This window comes from Tamandua tetradactyla, chromosome 8 (genome assembly GCF_023851605.1).
Source record: "Tamandua tetradactyla isolate mTamTet1 chromosome 8, mTamTet1.pri, whole genome shotgun sequence".
Taxonomy (NCBI): Eukaryota; Metazoa; Chordata; class Mammalia; order Pilosa; family Myrmecophagidae; genus Tamandua; species Tamandua tetradactyla.
The window spans coordinates 116537127-116561595 of record NC_135334.1 but is presented as its reverse complement, the minus strand read 5'-3'; the positions used below and the strand labels follow the sequence as shown (position 1 = coordinate 116561595).

The 24469-nt window shown below is 37.9% G+C and overlaps 2 long non-coding RNA genes across 2 annotated transcripts in view; both read left to right on the top strand.

Annotated features, from left to right (window-relative positions):
* LOC143643753 (uncharacterized) overlaps positions 1-13694 on the top strand; it is a 30568-nt gene extending 16874 nt beyond the window's left edge. The window contains exon 4 of the long non-coding RNA XR_013156372.1: positions 13315-13694. This is a non-coding gene — a long non-coding RNA (uncharacterized LOC143643753). The remainder of the gene's footprint in view (positions 1-13314) is intronic.
* The window catches only part of LOC143643755 (uncharacterized), a 153819-nt gene that overhangs the window by 72092 nt on the left and 57258 nt on the right, over positions 1-24469 (top strand). The gene's annotated exons all lie outside the window — the stretch shown is intronic.

Here is a 24469-nt window from a genome sequence, read left to right as displayed (position 1 = left end):
TGTATCCTGCTGTTGTGGGATGTAATGTCCTATAAATGTCTAAGTCTAGCTTATTTATTGTAATATTCAAATTCTCTGTTCCTTTATTGATCCTCTGTCTAGGTGTTCTGTCCATGGATGAGAGTGGGGAATTGAAGTATCCAACTGTTATGGTAGATGTGTCTATTTCCCTTTTCAGTATTTGCAGTGTATGCCTCACGTATTTTGGGGCATTCTGATTTGGTGCATAAATATTTATGATTGTTATGTCTTCTTGTTGAATTGCTCCTTTTATTAGTGGATAGTATCCTTCTTTGTTTCTTTTAATGGTTTTGCATTTGAAGTCTAATTTGTTGGATATTAGTATAGCTACTCCTGCTCTTTTCTGGTTGTTATTTGCATGAAATATCTTTTCCCAACCTTTCACTTTCAACCTATGTTTATCTTTGAGTCTAAGATGTGCTTCCTGTAGACAGTATATAGAAGGATCCTGTTTTTTAATCCATTCTGCCAGTCTATATCTTTTGATTGGGGAGTTCAGTCCATTAACATTTAGTGTTATTATTGTTTGGGTATTACTTTCCTCTACCATTTTGCCCTTTATATTTTATATATCATATCTAATTTTCCTTCTTTCTACACTCTTCTCCACACCTCTCTCTTCTGTCTTTTCATATCTGACTCTAGTGCTCCCTTTAGTATTTCTTGCAGAGCTGGTCTCTTGGTCACAAATTCTCTCAGTGACTTTTTGTCTGAAAATGTTTTAATTTCTCCCTCATTTTTGAAGGACAATTTTGCTGGATATAGAAGTCTTGGTTGGCAGTTTTTCTCTTTTATTAATTTAAATATATCATCCCACTGTCTTCTTGCCTCCATGGTTTCTGCTGAGAAATCTACACATAGTCTTATTGGGTTTCCCTTGTATGTGATGGATTGCTTTTCTCTTGCTGCTTTCAAGATCCTCTCTTTCTCTTTGACCTCTGACATTCTGACTAGTAAGTGTCTTGGAGAACATCTATTTGGATCTATTCTCTTTGGGGTGCGTTGCACTTCTTGGATCTGTAATTTTAGGTCTTTCATAAGAGTTGGGAAATTTTCAGTGATAATTTCTTCCATTAGTTTTTCTCCTCCTTTTCCCTTCTCTTCTCCTTCCGGGACACCCACAACTTGTATATTTGTGCACTTCATATTATCATTCAATTCCCTGAGCCCCTGCTCAAATTTTTCCATTCTTTTCCCTATAGTTTCTGTTTCTTTTTGGATTTCAGATGTTCCATCCTCCAGTTCACTAATTCTAACCTCTATCTCTTGAAATCTACTATTGTAGGTTTCCATTGTTTTTTTCATCTCTTCTACTGTATCTTTCATTCCCATAAGTTCTGTGATTTGTTTTTTCAGACTTTCCATTTCTTCTTTTTGTTCATTCCTTGCCTTCTTCATGTCCTCCCTCAATTCATTGATTTGGTTTTTGATGAGGTTTTCCATTTCTATTGTATATTCAGAATTAGTTGTTTCAGCTCCTGTATCTCATTTGAACTATTGGTTTGTTCCTTTGACTGGGCCATATCTTCAATTTTCCTGGTGTGATTTGTTATTTTTTGCTGGTGTCTGGACATTTAATTACCTTAATTAATTTATTCTGGAGATTGCTTTCACTTATCTTACCTAGGGTTTTCTTGCTAGATGAGTTTGTTGTCTATATGTTCTTTGACCTTCAGTTCAGCTTTTTCTGGGCGTCTATGTAAGTTTGTTTAACAGAGGGTAATTTTTCAGTTCTTGTTGTCTTGTTTCTTGTCCTGCTTGTAAGGTGCCTTTTCCCTCCTCACCCTTAGGAGGGTCTACATAGGTATTACAGACTCCAGCCAGGTTTTCCCGGACTAAACTGATCTCCTTTAAGGGGGAAGGAGTCACCTGCATCAGTTTTCCCTGAGGGTGAGACCCAGCAGGTTGAAAGACTTTCCTGTGAAGTCTCTGGGCTCTGTTTTTCTTATCCTGCCCAGTATGTGGTGCTTCTCGGTCTGTGGGTCCCACAGCAAAAGATGTTGTGGCTCCTTTAACTTTGGAAGGCTCTCCCTGCTGGAGGTATGGTGGAGACAGAGGAAAGGTTGTAGGCTGGTTTTAATGGCTTCAAATTGCCAAGCCCTAGGGTCTGAATTCCTTGAGAGAGGGATTCCACCTGAGTTGCGTTTCACCCTTCCCCTGGGGAAGGCTCAGGCGGGAGACAGCCCTGAAAGCAGCTTGTTTCTGCGTATGCCTGGGGTAGTTTCAACCTGTGTAATCCTGGCGCTGAATCCAGAGGCAGCCAAGCCTCTGTAGACACAACCACAAAAGCCCCCATTTCATCCCCTTTCCTCTTTTTCAGTTAGCCCAATAGGCAACCTCCGCCTTGACCAGTTTCACCTGAGCTTGGGGTCTACTTTTAGTAGTCAGAATTTGTTTATTAATGCCACAATTGGTGTTTGGTAGGACTCAGTCCCTGCTACTGTTGGAGTCTCTTTCCTTTCCCTCTGGGAAGCTGCCTGTGGGGGAGGGGTGCCGGGTACCGGCCGCCGCGGCTTGGGTAACTCACTGTTCCAGAGACTCACAGTTGGTCCAGCTGGTCCAGACTGGGGTACACTGTGTGTTTGGTCACTATCGTCACTCCAGGAGCTGTTCTGTACTGTTTCTGGTTATTTAGTAGTTGTTCTGGAGGACGAACTAAAACGTGCACATTACTAAGCCGCCATCTTGGCCCCTCAAGAATGGTTCCTGCCCATGCAATCTTGACAGTAGAGATAAGACAGTGTGGACAGGGCTAGATGGGAGTGTGGGTCAGGGGAAATTTAGTGCTCTAGGAGATTTGGAACAGTAAATGAGAGGTCATGCCAATGTTGACTGCCAAATTCATTTCATGTGGGGTCTTGGAACCAGTGATAGTTGTGAGGTTCTGGGAGAAAGAAAAGATTGCAATCTTTGAAAGAAAACAGCATCACATGATTTATTTATTTAAATCCTTTTATTTGCCCGCTACGTTTTTTCCACAAACCATGCCACATGCTGGAGATGCAATGGTGCACAGAGACAGTGTTTTTGCTCATGACGTCCTTTACGTCCATAATATGTATAGTGGAGTAAAATGCATTGCAAATAAAAAGACCAATTTTAGGGTAATTTGGCTAATTTGTGTATATATAAGGACCATATTTTATATCAACTTTTATTTGTGAATTTTAAGTGACATTTAACTTCAACTCCTCTGTTTCTTTTTTAAAATCACAAAGTTCTTTTTTTAAAATGTCAACTTAATAACCACCTACAAAAGAGAAAACAGATTAAAAACAGAGATTTTGATGAATAAACTGTCCTTTAGATCACCTTTAGGACAATACCCAACCCGGCAATAGAAGCTTCTAGTTCAAGTTCCTTTAATAGAACTAAGTTTTCTCCTGAATGAAATTCTCTTTATTTGCTGATTGGGTGAGACAGCTAATTTTAACAGAGATTATCCCTCCATGACTATCCTGTGTTTGCAGATTGCTCAGGAAATATGAATTTCAGGAAGGAGAAAGTCATTAGCAGTAGAGGTATTTAGAAGAAATAAAAGGGTAAAATGTACATTTAGCACAAAGCAGCAATCTCTTTACTCATAGCTCCAGGGTTATCAGAATGCCATTAACAGCTTTTCACTATGTAAATGTTTTCAAACCAAATAAGCTAAATGAGTAACAAGGTGAATGTGGTGTTCCAAAACACTTATTTAGTGTTTGAAAATGAGGGGGAAAAACTGTTCTGTTTCAACTCCTTTCCAAAACGGTAAACCCAAAAATCTTCCCAGTGCATCAAATCAATGTGTGTTCTAATGAAATTTGGGTTTCATTGTATTGAGGTCAAACTCTGTTTTTAGAATCCTGCAGAGTGACAAATGTTTTTGTTTTATTTTATTTTTACCTAGCATTCTACAGAGAAATAGCCTATACATTTTTTACTCTGGTATAGTCTAGAACTCTCCCTTTTCACAGCTGAAAGCATGAGCTGCTTCTCAGAGAAAATGGCCAGGGATTTGGTAGCAGAATATCTAGGAAGAAGTCATACATCCTAATTTTCTTATTTCAAAAGACTCATAAATACATTCATCGCACCCCTCTCAGAATCAGGCCCCCAAGGAGATTTTTTTTAATATGACCAAAGCCCTGCCTTCAAAAAGCTCCTACTCTTCTGAGGATGACAGCAATTAAAAGCCAGTGCACATGGTTGATTTAAAAAAACAAAAAAATGAGCATCACTAGTTATCATCGTACACAAATGTAATTACTGGTAAATCATTCTGTATGTTTTTTTCTTTTACCATATATTGGCACTGGAAATAAAATGAACTTTCAAAACATCAAAAGAGAACCAAAAAGAATAAAAATATCAGAAAATAGAACCAATTTTGTTGAGCCACATTCTTCTATATCTCAATAATTGTTATTGTTATATGTTATTGAAAAATTAAATTTGTATTGTTACTTATATTTGACAAGAAATATCATAATATTTTCCACTTAATTCTCCAACAAATATATAAGCCAATAACAAGCATTCTCACTCTGGATACAAATAAACGAAGGAACATAGAAGTTAATTAATTTATCTTGTTTATATAGTTATTTTAAGTAGCTCAGCTGGGATTCTAGCAGCATTCTCTGATTTCAAATATATTCACTCTTCCACCACATCAAAATTGCTTGAAATATTTACATACAGCTTCGCATCAATAATAAAATAAAGTGTATGTGTATATATGAAATCGGGTGTCTTTTATTTCAAGATGTGATTCTGTTCAGCAAGAATTAACAACTTGAGATGACTTTTGTAGTTGATTGTTAGCTCTGGTTCAAAATGTTATATGGTACAAACAGACTGCAGGTAACTACACACATACAACCATTAACTTTTGATAAGTTTTGAAGTTGTCATTATAGGTATTTTAATCATTCTAGCTGGTCAATAGGTATGTAAATAATCTTTATACTCCATGCTGTAGGGAACATTCAACTTGGAGGCATAGATCCATATTTTTCTCTTACATAGTCACTTACCAACTTTCTAACTATGATAAAAGTGGCAAAAATGATGCTTCCTAGGATTTTGATGAAGTCAAATGAATTACATTTGAAAGCACTTTGATGTAAAAGTTGGTATATAAAAGGAAGTCAATGAAAATCCATGGGATTTTGAAATTGCTCCCATAATGATTTAGGTCACATGATTTAGTGAGAGTGAGAAAAATCTTGATGCTTAACATAAAAATAACATTTTTGACTTTTATGCACCAAAAAAATCCATCTCTCCAGATCCATTCCGTGCCACAACTTCAAACAGATAGAGGATTCCAAGTTTTGATCATTTAATTCTTTTCTTGTATTCCATGACTGTAGTTGTTTTTAGTTGACTGATAGGATATATTTTAATAAAATAATTTCTAATTAAACATTTTATTTTATTTTGAGAAAATTATAGTTTTACAGTCAGCTGTAATTGTTAGTATAGAGAGAGCCTGTCTACTGCCAAGATGGTAACATTTTGCAAAATTATGATGCATTATCACAACCAGGATATCAACATTGATACCGAGACAATACAGAACATTTCCATCTCCACAGGGACCCTTCCCTCTCCTTACTGAACCCTGGCAAACCACTAGTCTTTTATCACTTCTATAATTTTATCATTTCAATAGTGTTATATAAATAGAACCATAAAGTATATAAGCTTTTATGATTAATTTTTTTAATCAGCCTAATTCCCTACAGATTTATTCAAGGTTCTGCATATATTAGTATGTCACTTTCTTTGATTGCAGTATAGTAATTCACAGGATGCATGTGCCAATTATTTTAAGCATTTAATTAATTTTTCTGTCTCTCTCTTTCTCTCTCTATATATTTATTATATAAATGGAAAAGTACAATACATAGTACTTTGTATCTGGTTTCTTTCACTTAGCATAATTTTTTTTTTAATTATTAAATCATTTTGTTTTTTTTTTTTTTAACTAGAGAAAGTATAAGGGTTTTGGTTTGCTAAAGCTGCTGGAATGCAGTAACCAGAAATGGATTAGCTTTCTCAAAGGAAATTTATTAGGTTACAAATTTACAGCTGAAAGGCTATAAAATGTCTGAATTAAGGCATCCAGAGAAAGATACCTTAATTCTTAATTCTGAAGAAACGCCGATGGCATCCGAGGTTTCTCTGCCACATGAGATGTCTGCCATACTTCTTTCCTGGCTTCTTGTTTCAAACAGCTCTCTCAGCACCTGTGGGTCTTTCTGGCTTCTCCTGGGGCATCCTCCTCCTGCATCTTCAAATGTCTGTGTCTAGGTGTCTGCTTTGCTCTCTGCATTGGCTCTGAGCCCTCTCTCTCTCTCTGTCTGTGAGCTCTTTTAAGGACTCCAGTAAATTAATTAAGACCCATCTTGAATGGGGGGTGGGTGGGTCACATCTCCATGGAAACAACCCAATCAAAAGCTCACACCCATAATAAGCCTTTATCCACAAGATTGGATTAAAAGAGCGCGGCTTTTTGGGGGTAGTTTCAAACTAGCACAGAAGGTTTACAAAAAAGTCATGTAAAGAATATGTTCTCATAAACTCCTTTACTGTTGACACTTTGCATTAGTGTGGTATACATTTGTTACAATTAATGACAGAATATTAGAATATTACTGTTAACTATAGATCATAGTTTATATTAGCTGTATTTTTTCCTACACACCATCCTATCATTAACACCTCATAACAGTTTCTTACTTTTGTTATAATTCATGAAAGAACGTTTTTGTATTTGTGCTATTTACCACAGTTCATTATCCACAACAGAGTTCACTGTGTTATGCAGTCCCATGTTTTATCTTCTAACTTCCCTTCTGCTAACATATATGACTCAAAAGTTCATAAATTACACTCGCAATAATGTGCTACCATTACCACTATCCATTTACAAACATTTACAATCAACCTAATCAGAAATTCTGCACAAATTAACCATCCTCCCCATTCTCTACCCTCTGTCTATATCTTGGCAACCCATAGTCTAGATTTTAGCTCCAAGAGTTTGTTCATTATGATTAGTTCATATTAGTAAGAACGAATATTTGTACTTTTGTGTTTGGCTTATACCACTCGACGTAATATCCTAAAGTTTCATCCGTATTATTGCATACATCAGGATTTCATTTTTTCCTACCACTGAATAATATTTAATTGTATGCATATGCCACATTTTATTTATCTATTCATTAGTTGATGAACACATGCTTCCATATTTTGGCAAATTGTGAATAATGCTACTATGAACATCTATATGCAAATGTCTGCTCAAATCCCTGCTTTCAGTTCTTCTGGTATGTACCTAGTAGTGGGGTTGCTGGATTATGTGGCAATTCTGTACTTAGCTTCCTGAGAAACGGCCAAATTGTCTTCCACAGCAGCTGGACCATTCTCCATTCCCACCAGCAGTGAATGAATATTCTTATTTCTCCATATCCTGTCCAACTCGTACACTTTTTTGTTTCTTTAGTATTAGCTCCATACAGTTGGTGTGAAATGATATCTCATTGTGGTTTTGATTTGCATTTCTGTAATAGCTAGTGATTGTGAACATCTTTTCATGTGCTTTTAACCATTTGTATTTCCTCTTTGGAAAAGTATCTATTCAGGTCTTTTGCCCATTTTTTAAATTGAGTTGTTTCCCTTTTTATTGTTGAGTTGTAGGATTTCTTTACATATTCTGAATATTAAGTTTGTATCGAATATGAGGTTTCCAAATATTTTCTGCCTTAGAGTGGGTCATCTTTTCAATTTCTTGGCAAAGTCCTTCAAAGCCCAAAAGTTTTTAATTTTGAGGAGGTCTCATTGATCTATTTTTCTTTGTTGCTTCTGCTTTGGGTGTAAAGTCTAAGAGACTGTCCCCTACCACAAGATTTGAAGATGCTTCCCTAATTTTCTTCTTGGAGTTGTATGGCCCTGGGTCTTATATTTAGGTTTTTGATGTATTTAAAAATAAGATGTGAGATAGAGTCCTCTTTCATTCTTTTGCATGTGGATATCCAGTTCTCCAAGCACCATTTTTTGAAGAGACTATTTTGTTCCAGTTGAGTGGACTTGGAAACCTTGTCAAATAGGCATAGATGTGAGAGTCTATTTCTGAACTCTCAATTCAATTCCATTGGCATATATATATATATTTATAGTAGTACCATGCTGTTACATGACCAAAGCTGACCACTATAGCTTTGTAATATGCTTTAAAGTCAGGAGGTGTATTCCTCTTTTTCACATGTTTTCAGCTATTCATGGATACTTTATCTTCCAAATTAATTTGATGATTGGCTTTTTCAGGTCTGAGGAGTAGGCTATTAGAATTTTGCCTGTTGAATCTCTAAATCTATTTGTATAGAATTGACATCTTCATGATATTTTGTCTTCCAATCTATCAACACAGAATGTCCTTCCATTTATTTAGCTTTTCTTTGATTCCTTTTAGCAATGTTTTGTTTTCTGTGTATAAGCCCTCTACATCCAGTGTCAAACTTATTTCTAGATTTTTGATTATTTCAATTGCTATGGTGAATAGATTCTTTTCTTGATTTTTTCCCCTCAGATTGCTTATTTTTGGTGTATAGAAACACTATTCATTTTTATGTATTGATATTGCATCCTGCTACTTTGTTGAACTCATTTATTAGCTCTAGTAGCTTGGGACTAAAATTCCTTAGTCATATCAAGATGCAGCAAAACAAACATGTGCAACTGCAAACTGCACGACCTCCTCAGTGAAGATTTCTGAATGTATAAGCCATGTGGACTGATTTCTAAGGGATTGAGCCATTGGAAAGTTAGAACAACTATATTCTACCACAGATTTAGGGAAGTTGGTAGAAACAGTGTTCATAAAAACAAATACTGTTGAATATGCACATTCTGCAAGTTTACTTTCATGGTGGCTTTTGTATATAAATTTAGTTATGTGTGAGGACTCATTCTGAGCCAGGTTCAAAGACCCAGCTCAATTAGTTATAAATGGAAAAGGGAAATTAGTTGCACATGAAATAAACTTCAGAATGAAAAGGGGTGGAAGTCACTTCAATAATGTCTGGATCCAGAAATGGTCAAAATTATCAGGCTTCTTGTTTTTGTATTGACTCTAGTCCACTTCCAGCTCTCTCTGTTTTGGCTTCATTCTCTTCGATCAGCTTTTCCCACGAATCACAGATCAGGGTCACATGATCTCTCTGACTTTTATACAATATGGCCCCATAAATAGAAAGATGACTATTTTCTGTCAGTTTCATTATAATAATCCTAGAGAAGGACTCTGATTGACCTTGCTTGAGACATGTTTATAGGGAGGAAAATTAATGAGAACAAAATAATGAGTGTAAATTATTTTACATGCTCATCCCCAGTCTGGAGGGAGTAGGAGGAAAGCACTGGGGGGGTTGTGCCCCAGCAATGGGAAAAGAAGTATCAGGCAGACAAAATTACTGCTACTTAGCACAGATTTCCAATAATGGCTTCTGTAAATTTTAAATAATTATAGATCAATAAGTCAAAAATGAGTCAATAAATATGGATGTTCCCATGCATATAGTAGCATTTTTAAGATGAGATTAATTTAATTTAAAATGTAATTACCTAAGTTCTGTCTTCAGGTCATCGCTTCCCTTTGAAGAGCAGTTAGTGAGCAAGTGTCATGAAAATGGATGATTCAATCAAAATATACATTCTACATTCAGACTTGTAAATTTTTTTTATTTTAGTTCAATTTAAAATTAAAATCCTGATCAGGAAACATATATGAGCATGTGCTTGTTTACAGTTAGGTAACTTTTCTTTCTATTATAAAATGAAAACTATTTAAGTTCAAGAATGTTTTGAAATAGCCATTAGTGTTCATTTTCCTCTACTGTTATGCTAAAATTTTCAAGTGTCATTGGACAGGATGCCCAAGAAACATGGGTGATAAGGCCTTGTAAAGGACTGCGCATACCCTGAGATTGTTGAAAATCTTGGCCAATGTCTTATTCATCTTTGTTTTCCAATCCCTGTCAGAGTATCTTGCACATAGCAAGTTCTCTATCAATTTTTTTGGAAATGAATTGGTAGCTGGGGATTAATATGTTGTTGGATCATAAACAAATATATAACTTCTCAACTCAGAGAACTCACTGACAACCTGATGCTCACAGAATTTGTGGTACTTCATTTTCTAAAAATATAGGTGCTGAATCACTATATTTTGTGTACAACTAAAGAAATATCCCTTCATGCTATTTCTTTTTTCCTTTTCCCCTCATTCTTGCCATCAAAACTTTTTCAAACATAGTCCATACTTTTCTGTTTCTTGACACCAGCAGTTATTGTGGAGAACCCCTGCCTTACCAATGACTTATCACTTATTTTGGAAAGCTGGTATGTGTATTTCCTGTGCTCGAGTATTAAGCTCTAGCTTTCCCTTTTACTTCCCTGTCTCCAGCCCTTCCTGTGACGTCCAATGCTATCACCTTGAATCTCATTTAGCATTGTTTCTTTTCCGGGTACATCTGCAGTTTTTGCTTATTACTGCAGTGGGCACTTGCCATGGTTGGTCTGATACAGAGTTGGTTACCATACAAATTCTGGATTCCTCAAAGTTCCAGAATCACACCATGTCACCCTATCTTCCAGGCAAAGGTGGAAGATAGTTCCTTCCTTGCCTTTAATAGCACTCTGTCATTAAGGCTGCTTAGTCCCCAATTTCTTACAATAATTTTAATGAAACTGTTATTTAATATTTGAGACTTTTATGAGACTTCTTAACTCTCATGCTCCAAGCCAATCTAAAAAACTCGTTATCAACTCATGGTTTAGGACAGAGACAAACCCTAGGGACAATAACAAGGACAGTGCTATACACAGAGTTAAAAGTCCTGGACTTTCTACTGAGTCAAATTGAGCATTTCCTTAGTCATGGGAGAAATGATCAAAGCAGGTTCATCTGCCATTATACTGTCTAAATCTGGATAATTCTTGAAGTAGTGAATGGTTTCTCTGTCACCACAATGTCTCATTATCTCCCTTCCTTCTATATTGCAGCCTCCTTGTTTGGCTTCTTTCTATGCCTCAAAATATTGGCATAAGAAACCTTAAAGGGTTCAGTTGAGACCTGCTAACTACAGTCTCTCTTTAGAGCAACTTACCCAACCCCATGGCTTTGACGTCATTATATTTCTGAGACAAAGGAAGAAACCATTATTTAAGAGTTCTTCTACAGTTTTTAACTGTAATCTGAAAATGTAATAAATATGATAGTATCATTTTATTTAGATGCTTTAACTTTTTGGTATTTCCCCTCATGGAAGTTGCAGTGGTTTTATAAGTATAGTCCCAGGGCAAGGAGTATTAACATCACCTGGGAACTTGTTAGAAATAAAAACCCTCATGCCCTATCCCAGAGCTACTGAATCAGAAACCTTAGGGGTGAGGCACAGCTTTCTGTATTTTCACAAGTCCACTGGGAACTTTTGAGGCGTGCTTCAGTTTGAGAAACATGGATTATAACAGGTTAGACTTAGAAAATAACATGGAGAGTGAATATACTTGTGCTAATGGCATACAGGTAAAGTCATTATTTCTCTGAAGTCATTAAAGTCACCCTATCTATTTCCTGATTCTTCTCTCTTGGAGTTAGTTCTGGACAACCAGCATTTGGTACTATTGTGATTTATATTGTTCTGAATTTCATATATTTGAGGATTGTCTCCCCAATAGATGTATGATTTATTTCTTTTTCTCCCATTATCTCTACATTATCCATATTTGTTTTATAATGCCCATTTTTTATCTCTACAAAGAATTATTTAAAACTGGCTTTTGCCATATGTATAGTAGAATATGCTACTAAACTAGAATTCAAATTGTGGTTCTGCTGGTTTGATAAAGACTAAAATATAATTGATGGACTTCTTAATTTTAAGGCACTAAAATTAGTGCCTTAAAATTATTAAAAAAAAAAAAAAGAAAAAGAAAAATAGGGATTCAATTACAAGCTATACTTTATTGGTTTGTCCCCAATCTTCCCAGTTTCTTCTAAATTTGTGGCTTTGTATAGATGCTCTAATTTGCATTCTGAAGATTGGGCAATCTTTATGAGAGCTCCCAAATAAGCAACTTGATATATATTTGTGTACGTGTGCATATGAATAGCTTGTACATTGGTTACATGTCACACCCATTTAAATAACCACATGTGCATATTCATAAGCCAAAAGTTGGCAAGGCTTGATTGACCTAATGTTCACTTTTAGATTTAATTTACATTTTGATCTGTAGAGAAAGCCTATCTCAATTAGTTTCTCTATAATTCCCTAAGCAGGCCAGTGTCTTCACATGCTGCAGGGTTATATACTACAGACCAGGCTATTTGGATCAGTGAATGTCTTTAATTAACACGCAGAAGGTCACATGTGTGCCCAAGAGCTGCCCATAGCAGATGCTTTGGCTAATCATTATTGGATCCGATCACTATTAATCACTAAAGTTTCATTGGGGTTTGCAAGTGTTGAGAGGAAACAGAAGGTTTTTCTGCACAGCCCATTGAAGTCATTCTTCTTGTCCATTAACTCTTATGAGGTCATGAAGTTAATGCTTTCCCAAGAGGACCATGCATCTTTCTCTCTAAGTACTGTGCACTTTTGGAGTTTTCAAAATCTGTTTGGATCATATCCTATAGTGGTATATCACACTCATCAGTAATGGGAACGTTCCTGTATAAAAGCAAATACGTGTCAGTCTCGAGAGCAGGGAAATAATTATCAAGTTCAGTTTGATCCTGAACTATTATTAAGAGTTCCTTTTTATGTGCTCCAGGGTTAGGCTGCCCATTTGGCTCTTTAGTGAAACTTTTCTTCAAAATATTGCTATAATTTTTGAACTTGGATCAAGGCTTAAATATTTCTCTCTAGTTATTGTATAAACTTGAGAAAATAGCTATGTGACATCAAGATTGGAATTTGTATATTCCTTAAAATTATGAACAGATTAATTTATTCCAATAAAATAAATATGTAAACAGAGATTGGAGAATTGAGTTAATTTTTCTCATTGGCCAGACTCGGTAATTGAACATGATTGATGAGAAGCAAAATTTGAGTCTTGATTTGTCTACGCTGGACTTCAAAATAGATGGACATGACCAAATGACTGTATAATGATTGACATCATTTTATTTCTTTTAAGTGCAACCTAACCAAGCTCATGTTCAATAAGCTACTTGTTGATTACCAACTTCAAAGTCAAAATTTTCATTCTCTTTGCTGTTTTGTTTTCTACCAGGGCTGTGCAGGTCAATTCAGTTGCAAAAATATTCCAGGACCACACCAGGGGCTGTAGGTGATGTGGAAATAAACAGTGAAGGAAATGTGGTTTTCTTGCCCTCAAGAACATTAAAAATAATCATGAAGATAAAACATGCATGCTAACAAATATAATGCAGTGAGAGTATGGTAAATACTGCATGGTAAGTTATAAACAAATTGGTATCCAAGTCACAAGAATCTCCTTTGCATAAAGAACAGAACTCAAATGCTTTACCAAGTCATCGAAGACTCACAATAAAACCCCCAACACACCGCTAGAACGTGACTTCTCATTGAGTCCACACAGTTCACTCCAGTTCCAGCAGGTTACTTAATGGTCCCAACTCATGTCTTCATGTTCTAGTCTTTTATTATTTTTTTTCTGTTTTCTCTCTACTGGAAGGTCTTTATCTTTAATTCTAGTAGTCAGGTAATATATTTTTGAAGTTGTTAGAAAGACCAAGTACTGACTAAATTGGAAAGGAGGGTCAAAACTCACTTTAATGTAGCCATTAATAAAAAATGATTTAAAAAAATGGAGGAGGAAGAGGATTTGCTTTCTCAGCAGGCTGGAGAATCAGAAAAATAACAAACTAATTGTTTGACATGTTGATATTGAGATAGCATATTGTCATCCACATGGAAATGTGTAATAAGTGAGTGAAAATTGAAATCTAAAGGTCTGGGGAAAAATTTAAATTAAAGAATGAAATGCAGAAGGAATGTCCTTAAAAATTCTATTTGAAACTAAAAGAGATACTCAAAAGAAGGACTAAAAGGAGGAGCACAAGAAGTTAGGCTCAGAACCCAAAAGTTCCTATAATTTATGGACAGTTGGAGGAACAGAAACCTGTGAAGAATACAACTGAGGACTCCTCTGGGAGACATGAGATAGAAGGAAAATGTCGTAGGAGAGAGCTTAAGGAAGCAAGGGCTCTTTATTGGTTATCAACTCCTGGAGAAACGTCAATATTGAGCAATGAGAAAAGGAAGTGAGAGATTAGGTAATGCTATCTTTACAAAGCAGTTTCAGTAGAAAGTAGGGATGAACATTTTGAGTGGATGGTAGAATAAGTCAGTTTGCTTGCAAGAGATTCAATGTAAAGATGAAGAAATTAGTGAATAACAAGTTATTTACCCTACAATTCTTAACTGTAAACTGAGACTTTTGTAATTTAGCTGTCAAATTATTGTAAGGACTAAAGAGAATGGAGTACACTACTAGGAACATAAGAACTTGCCAAATGCTATTCTCAATTACTATTACAATAGAATTCAACATCCTTACCCTGTTTTCAGTCCTCAATCATTTCCTTCCTTTTCTCTTGCTCAGTTTAACTTCTAGATAAATGCTACCTCAGCTACCTTCTGCTGTATCTCCCAAACTTTATTGCCTCTACTGGACTTCCCCACTACAGATGGTGAGTGCTTCCTGGTATTCCACACCATGGTTTCTCAAATATATGGTACTGACATGGATAGGACAGTGCAACTGCATCTTTCAAGAAATTTGCTTTGACTGAGTATGCCACTCCTTTCTGCCCCATTTTGGGACATGCCAGCTGTATTTAACAGAGTTCTCTAGGGAAACACTACTAACAGGAGTATCTGTAAGTATGAGATTTTATAAAAGTATCTCACGCAACTGTGGGGATGTACAAGACCAAATTCCATACGACAGGCCACAGACTGACAGCTCTGATAAAGGTCTTCAATGAATCCCACAGGAGAGGCTGGCTGGCTGAAGCATAGAAAAATAGTCTTTCTTCTGCCTTCTCCTTTAAAGGCTTCAGTTTATTAGAGTAAACATCGCTAATTGCCAGAGACACTCCCCATGGCTGATTGCAAATGCAATGGATACAATCAAAGTGCTGGTAATTTAATAAACCAGCCTTCTGGTTTATTAACCAGCCACAAAATGTCCTTGCAGTAATGACTAGGCCATGTCTTGCTTGACCAGACAACTGGGTAAGTTGACACAAGAAGTAACCATAACATTTTATCCCTAGTCAAATTGGAAACTATACACATCACCTTAAACCATATTTAATCTGTTAAATAGAACACAATAACACATATTTTTCACCTAATAATAGTCAACTGTTCTGCATACAACCAAAAATGCACTCTCTCTAGAGTAGGGTGAAAGTCCTTAGGTAAAATTCACTCTTGAACTTGGTATCCTGTAACTTAAATACTAAGACATGACAACCTATGTCATATGAAAAGGGGATTAGAAACAGAAGAAAACTAATATATTTGCTTTATGTACAAATACAAACACATTCATAACAAAACAGGGAGGAAATATTCATACCATCACAGTCCTCATTTCTGTAACTGGTCACGTGGTCATAGTTCACCTTTATTACTACCTTTTTCCATTACCCATTCCTTGCTTCCTTTACCCTCAGCAAGCACTTCAGCTGGCTGTGCTTCTTTGCCTGGTGGGGTGATATAAACCTTCATTTCTGAAGTTTCTGGGTGATTGGCAGTCCTGACTGGATTGGATTGTTGTAGTTTTTCATTAACTTTAATCACAAGACATGGTAATACTAAGAGACGCTCTAGGGGATTTCATATATTCCAGAAAAACTCTTCTTTACCTCCAAGGTGTTGCTGCAGTCCTATTTCCCTTTGATAGTCAGGAACAGCTACCCCAGTCAGTACAGTAATTCCCTTCCTTGCCTGTTGATTCAAAGGCATGTGAAGCCCAAAGTGGCCAGATGGCAGTCTTAACTTCCTGTTCAGTGGAATCAGTGTTGGGTCTCCAGGTAGGAATACTCCTCCTCTTGGAATTAAGACCTATAGACCATCAGAGCTTGAGGTTGTGGAGACAGGAAGTAAAATTACTTCTAGGATCACTAGGGGTGATAATGAGTGGTACCACTCCCATTTCCATTTCTTGATTACTGGACCCATAAATCCTGGCTATAGAGGAAATAGCACCATAGAGTGGGTGCTGATTCAGAGCAGTCTCCTAGAGAATATTGCCCCAGCCCTGCAAGGTATTGCCACCTAATTGGTGCCATTATTGAGTCTTCAAAAGGCCATTCTATCAAGCCAACTGCCTCTAGATGATGGGGAACATTGTAAGACCAGAGAATTCCATGAGCACATGCTCATTCTCACACTTCATTTGCTGTGAAAAGGATTCCTTGATCAGAAGCAATATTGTGTGGGATACCATGAGAGTGGATAAAGGCATTCAGCAAGTCCATGGATGGTAGTTTTGGCAGAAACATTGTGTGCAGGGAAGGCAAGCCCATATCCAGGTTATGTCTCTATTCCAGTTAGAACAAACCATGCCTCTTCCATGATGGAAGTGGTCCAATGTAATCAACCTGCCACCAGGTAGCAGGCTGATCACCTCTGGAATGGTGTTCTACTGGGGCTGAGTGTAGGTCTCTACTGATGGCAAATTAGGCACTCAGCAGTGGCCACAATGACCTTGGTGAGTGGAAGTCCATGTTGCTGACCCCATACAAAACCTCCGTCTCTACCACCATGACCACTTTGGTTATGAGCCTTTGTGCAATTTGACATGGGTCACTAGGAAAAGTGGATGACTGATATTTACAGAATGGGTCGTCTTATCTAGTCACCCTTTGGTTTGGTGAGCATTCATTTGGGACACAAATATTTTACTGGTTTTTTTTTGGCCTTCTTAGAAAGGTCTATCCACGTACCTCTTCCCTAGACCTCTTTCTTGTCAATTTTCCCTTCATGCTTTTTCCAAATCCCTGACCATCCAGCCAAATCATTAGCATCAGCCTATGAGTCAGTATACAAATGCAGCTCTGGCCAGTTTTCTTTCCAAGCAAAATGAACTACCAGGTGCACTGCTCAAAGTTCCACCCACTGGGAGGATTTCCCCTCACCACTGTCCTTCAGGGATATCCCAGAAAGGGGCTACAGTACTGCAGCTGTCCACTTTTGGGTGGTACTTGCATATCATACAGAACTATCTGTGAACCAGATACAAGCTTTTTTTTCCTCAGTCAACTGACTGTAAGGAACTCCCCAAGAAGTCATAGTTCTGGGCTGTGATGTAGCAAGATAAGGGACCAGAGGCACTTGGGCCACTCCCTCATGTAACTTACCTGTGCCTTCAAGCCCTGCTGCAGCCCTAGCTCATAAATACCATTTCTATTTTATGATGGAGTGCTGTTGTTCACCCCCAACTTTATGGATTAGATGGGTGTGCCTGTTTTAAGGTATTATGTACCCCAGAAAAGTCATATTTTAATCCTGATCCAATCTTCTGGGAACAGCCACTTCTTTGAATCCTGATTCAAAATTGTACATTAGAAACTTTTGATTAGATTATTTCCATAGAGATGTAACACACCTAGTTTCCATGGAGACATGACTGTACCCACTCCAGGTAGGTATTGATTAGTTTGCTAGAGTCCTTAAAAGGGGAAACATTTTGGAAAAACCTAAGAAATGACAGATTTGACAGAAACTTCAAAGTACAGCTGACACAGATGCCAACACTTGGAAAACAGAGACATGGATATTTGAAGATGCTTGGAGCCCAGCAGATGTCACCGTGAGATGACAAGCGAGCCAGAACCTAGAGTGGGCCAAGGGAAGCCAAGAGATGAAAGCCACCCCTGGAGAAGCACAGTGAGGAACCCCCATAGGCATTGAGTCCGAAAGCAATGGAGCCCAGGAGCAAGGAACCAGCAGATGCCATCCACATGTCTGCCCAGCTAACAGAGGTGTTCCTGACCCATCCACCTTCCTTGAATTAAAGTATCTTTCCTTGGATGCCTTAGCTTGGACATTTTTATAGGTTTAGAACTGTAAACATGTAACTTATTAAATTCCCTTTTAAAAAGCCATTCTGTTTCTGTTATATCATATTCCAGCAGCTTATAAACTAGTACAGTGGGTCAGACAACACTCAGCTCAGATAGGCAATTCAGGTCTCATGGTAAATTTGTGGCCCATGGTTAAGAACTCAACCTCTAATAAGGCCCAGTAGCAGGTTAAAAGCTGTTTCTCAAAAGTAGAATAGTTTTCTGCAGAGGAAGGTAAGGCTTTGCAACAAATTCTAAGGGCCTGCATTGTGATTATCCTATTGGGGCCTGCCCAAGGCTCCAGACAGCATCTCTATTTGCAGCTGACACTTTCAGCATCATTGAGTCGGCTGGGTCATATGGCCCAAGTGTTAGAGCAGCTTGCACAGCAGCACGAACCTGTCTCAGGGTCTCCTCTTGTTCTGATCTCCATTCAAAACTATCAGCTTTACTTGTCACTGAGTAAATGGGCTGGAGTAGCACACTGAAATAAATAATATGTTGTCTCCAATATACAAAGAGCCTAACTAGGTATTGTGCCACTTTTTTGGTCATAGAGGGGCCTGATGTAACAGCTTATCTTTCACCTTAGAAGGGATATCTTGATGTGCCCTATACCACTAGACACCTAGAAAATTTACTGAGGGGTAAGTCTCCTCTATTTTTGTTGGTTTTATCTCCCATTCTCTGAAATGCAAATACCTTACCAATAAGTTTAGGGAAGTTGCAACTTCTTGCTCCCTAGGTCCAATCATCATGATATCCACACTATAATAGACAAATGTGATGTCTCATGGGAGGGAGAAACAATCAAGATTCCTGTGGACAAGATTATGACACAGGGCTGTAGAGTTGATATAACTCTGAGGTAGGACAGTGAAGGTATACTACTAGCTTTGCCAGCTGAAAGCACTGTCTGGTGGTACTTATTAACAACTTGTATTAGTTAGATTCAGTTGTCAACTTGGCCAGGTGAGCATAACTAGTTTTGTCACTGCAGATATAAGCCAATGGTATGTGAACCTCATCTGTTGCTGATTTACATCTGCAGTTGGCTTGGAGGTGTGTCTGCTGCAATGAGTGACCTTTGACTTAATTGGCTGGTGCTTAAATAGGAGAGCGCAAGGTAGCACAGCCCAAGCAGCTCGGCATTCCTCATCTCAGCACTCGCAGCTCAGCCCAGGCCTTTGGAGATACAGAAAGAAGTCACCCTGGGGAAAGATGTTGGAACCCAGGGGCCTGGAGAGAAGACCAGCAGAGACTATCCTGTGCCTTCCACGTAAGAAAGAACCTCAGTGGAAAGTTAGCTGCCTTTCCTCTGAAGAACTAACAAAATAATTCCCTTTATTAAAAGCCAATCTTTCTCTGGTGTGTTGCATTCTGGCAGCTAGCAAACTAGAACACAGCTATTGAGAAAAAAGCATTTGACAGAGCAATAACCATGTACCAGGTGCCAGGGGATGTGTTGATTTGCTCAAGCAATGATACCACATGTGGAATAGCAGCTGCAATTGGTATCACCACTTGGTTAAGTTTACAGTAATCTGCTGCCATCCTCAAGACCCATTTGTTATCTGCACAGGTCAAATAGGAGTTGACTGGGGATGTGGTGGGAATCATCATTCCTGCATCCTTCAAGTGCTTAAGAGTGATATTAGTCTCTGCAATCCCTCCAGGAATCTGGTATTGTTCTGATTTACTATTTTTCTTGATAGAGGCAGTTCTAGTGGCTCCCACTTGGCCCTTCCTACCAAAATAGCCCTCACTCCACATGTCATGGAACCAATATGGGGATTTTGCCAGTTGTTGAGTATGTCTATTCCAGTTATGCATCCCAGAACTGGGGAAATAACCACAGAATGGGTTCTGAGACACACTGGATCTACTGTGAGATGGACCTGAGCTAAAACTCTATCAACCACCTGAACTCCATAAGCCCTACTCTGACTGGTATACCAGAGTGATGTTTTGGGTATCCTGGAATTGTCATTTCTGAACCAGTGTCTAATAACCCCCCAAATATTTGATAGTTTCCTTTTCTGCAATGCACAGTTACCCTAGCAAAATGCTGTAGGTGTCCTTGGGAAAGGCTGGGTGAAAGATTAACAGCATACATTGTTGGCAGCGTAACAGGGTCCTTCTCCAAGTGTACATGGCCTTCCCCTCATTCAAGATACTCTGGGTCTGTGAAATGTCTCAAATCTAGGAACAGATTAAGGAGTGTGACTCTCTATTTTTGTAATTTACATGAGACTTTTGTTCACTTGACCTAGAACTCTTCTGCTTATACAAATCAAGCAAGAATGTAGTAGACTTCCTATCTGTTTTACTTCTACTGGCCAACACCATAAATCTCTGTGAGTCAGATTACTTTGACTGCTGCTTTGAGTCTGTTGTCCATTATGGCAGCCACATCCACCTTATCTTTGGTGATTAAATGCCATCATGTGGTTTCTGCCAACTAGGGATCCAATCTTCCCCATTGTGTTTAAGGGTTTCAACCAGTAACTGCAGTTCCCACATTAATATATGGCCTACAGAGAAAGGCAACTACAGAACTCTTCAGGAATGGTGGAACTATTTCATAAATTTATTCCTTATAGGCTTGGTAAAAGGCATGTCCCCTCAACATTCCTGGGGTGTATGAGGAGGTTTTCCATGATAAATCCATTTTAACATTCCAGTCTCTCTAAGCCTTTGTATCCCCTCCTCTACATTATACCAGGCAGTTCTAGCATCTCAACCTCAGGCAATATCAGCCATCTTTTGATCCATATTTTAGCGAATCACCCAAACAAACTGTTAATGCCCCTTTTTAGCCACTTGAGCTACAACATTGAATGCAGAATCTCTGTGTAGTGGGTCCATATCAGTAAATTCAACCTGATCCAACTTTATATTCCTTCTACCATTATCTCACACCTTTAATATCCTTCCCCACACATATTATCCTGATTTATGTCTATATAAATTAGAAAAATTTTGCAGTTCTTTTTGAGTATAGCATACTTCTTCATGGGTTACATTTTGTATCTCACCTTTAGAACTTTAGTCTATAGTTCTTTAAGAAAAGAGGGGTGGTGTGAGTGGGTCATGAAAAGAATTAGAAGTGTCCTTTAAGCCAGTCACATCAGGGTATTCTGTTGAAATTTCATCTGGCAAAACAAGATTAACCTCTCCAGACAGAAGAATGAGGGCTGCTTCGCCAGGGGAGGTGGTTGCAGGTTTAGGAGGTCCTAAAGAGTAAATAATTTGGATGGAATGATTATATTCCATCCAATGGTTGGATGGCGGACTCCTCAGGACACCCTGGAGGTTGGAAAGCTGTTTCCTCAAGGCAGTCTTTGATTAGGTAGCTCTTTCCTCAGGGCAGGCTGGAGGTTGGGGAACTGTTTCCTCAGGGCAGATCATTTCCTCAGGGCTATCTAGCAAAGACTCAGCAGAATCTAGGGTTCTAATATCTCCACTGCCATCATTACCAACCTATGTGTCCCCATCCCACTTTTAGGATTCCATTATTTTATAATCAATGCCTTTACTTTGATAGCAGACAGCCTGCAAGGTTGAGATTTTAGTTTATGTTGTAAATCTGCTCATACAATGAGGCTCTGAGCCTGGTTTTCAGAGATCTCAAGTCTACAACCACAGAAAATAAGAGGTTCTTTCAGGGCACACATAGAAACTTTTACATTTTTCCTACAGCATTTAAACTGTAAATTTCAAGCCTTCAGTTCAATCCTTTTTCTTATAAGTGTATCCACCATATCTAAGAACAACCAGCCAAAATTATTATACCTCTTAACTCCACAAAACTCTATTAAGGTGTCTAAAATACTGCCACCCAGAGCCTTGCCTCATATAAGTGTACAATTAACAGAAGCAAATGATCATATTTTGCATATCTCTATTTCTAACTCATGCCATGGACTGTCAGTGCCATCTTGATTATTGGAAAAAGGGTCATTAGTGCCTTTGAGTCTAATCAGAGTATAAAGCCAATTGTAAAACCCAATCTTAATATTTTGCTTCTTAAGAATCAGTCTTGGTACCAATGCTGTAGTAGTCAGGGTTCTCTAGGGAAACAGAACCAACAGGAGATATATGTAAATATGATATTTTATAGAAGTGTTTCATTTAACTGTGGGGATGCCCAAGTCCAAATTTTGTAAGGCAGGTCACAAGTCAATAGCTCTGATGAATCTAATCCCCCAGGAGAGTCTAACTGGCTGAAGCAGAAAGAGAAATTCTTTCTTGTGACTTCTCCTTTAAAGCCTTTAGCTGATTAGACTAAACATCAGTAATTGTGGGAGACATTTGCAGAAAAAATCAGCCATGGATGCAATCAGCATGCTGATGAATCAATAAACCAGCTTTCTGGTTTATTGACCAGCCACAAAATGTCCTGGCAGTAATGGCTAGGCCAGTGTTTGCTTAACCAGACAACTGGGCACCACTCCCTGGCTAAGTTAACAGATGGCCCAAACCGCAAAACCTACTTATTCTTTCGAGTATCATTATCAACATCCAGAATTCTTTAAGTGTGGAGGCTAAGCATGATCTGTGGTGAGGAAACAGAAGGAAGTACTCCTTCCATTTTGACCACTTTGTTAGATAGGAGTGAAAGTAGAACTCCTTTGGAGACTAGTATTTTAACTCCAGAGGTTTTATTCAGTTCATGAGTCCCTGGGTGGTAAGCCAAGGGCACCATAGTGATCATCACCTAACTTTCCATAGAGTGTTCGATTTTTCCCCCTTTAAATGGCCTCTTTTTTCTTTAACCTAGATTTTTTCCAACTATCTCAGGTGAACAGGTTCAGGAAGGGCAGCCTTGCCACTTCATCAGACATGATCAGATAACCTGATTTTCAGCCAATTATAGGCCTAAATTGTTTTCCTCTGCTGCATAGGGAGAGCCCCATTTTTGCCTGCAATTGAAGACAATTCTTCATGAGTCTTTCATGATTCTGCAAACTCACAATCAATGTAATGACTGCCCTTTGTTCCCAACTACTTTTTAAGGATGTGTGTATAGTGAACCACCTTGGGAGATAAAGGGATTCCCTGTTCTGGAACAAAGAGAAGATGCATTTACTGTTCAGACTGTAAAGTCATTTCCCTGTGAAGCAAAGAGAAGACATGCTTACTTCCCATCAAACATGATCTGGGTAACTGAAGCACAGGACACCTTTCCTGTAGCATAACCCACTGAATGTGCTGAGCTTCTCTGTGCTACCCTGTGGGAATTGGGATTTGTGAAGACTGTGTACACTAAAATGCTAATAGTCTGACTGCTATTGCTATGAGTTCTTTGAGTTTTACTCTGTCTTCTGCCAGCTTACATGTAATTATAGGGGCTAATCTGTTAGTTGGCAAGTAGGGTAAAATCTCAGATTCCTTACAGTTCTTCACTTTTGCTTCATAGTAAGAACTATAAGTATGGTAACTTTTAATAGTATTAAATGACTTATTCTTTAAAATAAGTTCTTGAGTTGTAATAAATGGTGTCTAACTTTTCAGTCTCTAACAGTTCAGATCATACTTTAAATATGTATCATAGAGTGCAGTGTGACTCAGTGGCAGAATTCTCACCTGCTATGCTGGAGACCAGGTCTGATTCTCGGTGCCTGTCCATGCAAAGAAAAAAAAGAAACATGTATCATAGAGACAGGAATTTTGGGTGTGAAAACTGTATCCTTTGGAAAATTGTATAATTTTTCTGAGTCTAAAATGCTTTCTTTCACAGTCAAGTTCACAAAACTGTGGTGAACTGCTTTATAAACTGTTATGGTTGTACAATATAAGACTGTATCTTTTATGTACATAGAATGGAACAATGGGCTCTAGTCTAGAAATAATTCACAAAGTCTTCAAGAACTTTATATGAAAGTTACATTAAAAAATAGAATGGTTGAATAACAATATGGCAGTGAAAAGCATTTGAATAGAAAGCGAAGGTTAACAGCTTTAATTTGATGCCAGATTTATTTAATTTATCTGGTTCCATCTTCTCTCCTATAAAATTCTTTAGGACAATAGGTCCTCTGTTGACATCTTAGGCTGAGTATTAGTTTTCTATTGTTTCTATAATAAATTACCTCCAACTTTGTGGCTTAAAACAACACGTTTATTATCCAACTGTTCTGTAGGTAAGAAGTTTGACAAATCTCACTGGTTTGAAATCAGGGTATTGCCAGCACTGTATTCCTTTATGGGAGAATCAGTTTCTTTGCTTTTGGTACCTTCTGTAGGTTGTACACATTCATTGGCTTGTAGCCACCTTCCTCTGTATTCTAAGGTGAGCAACATTGCATTTCTCCATTTTTC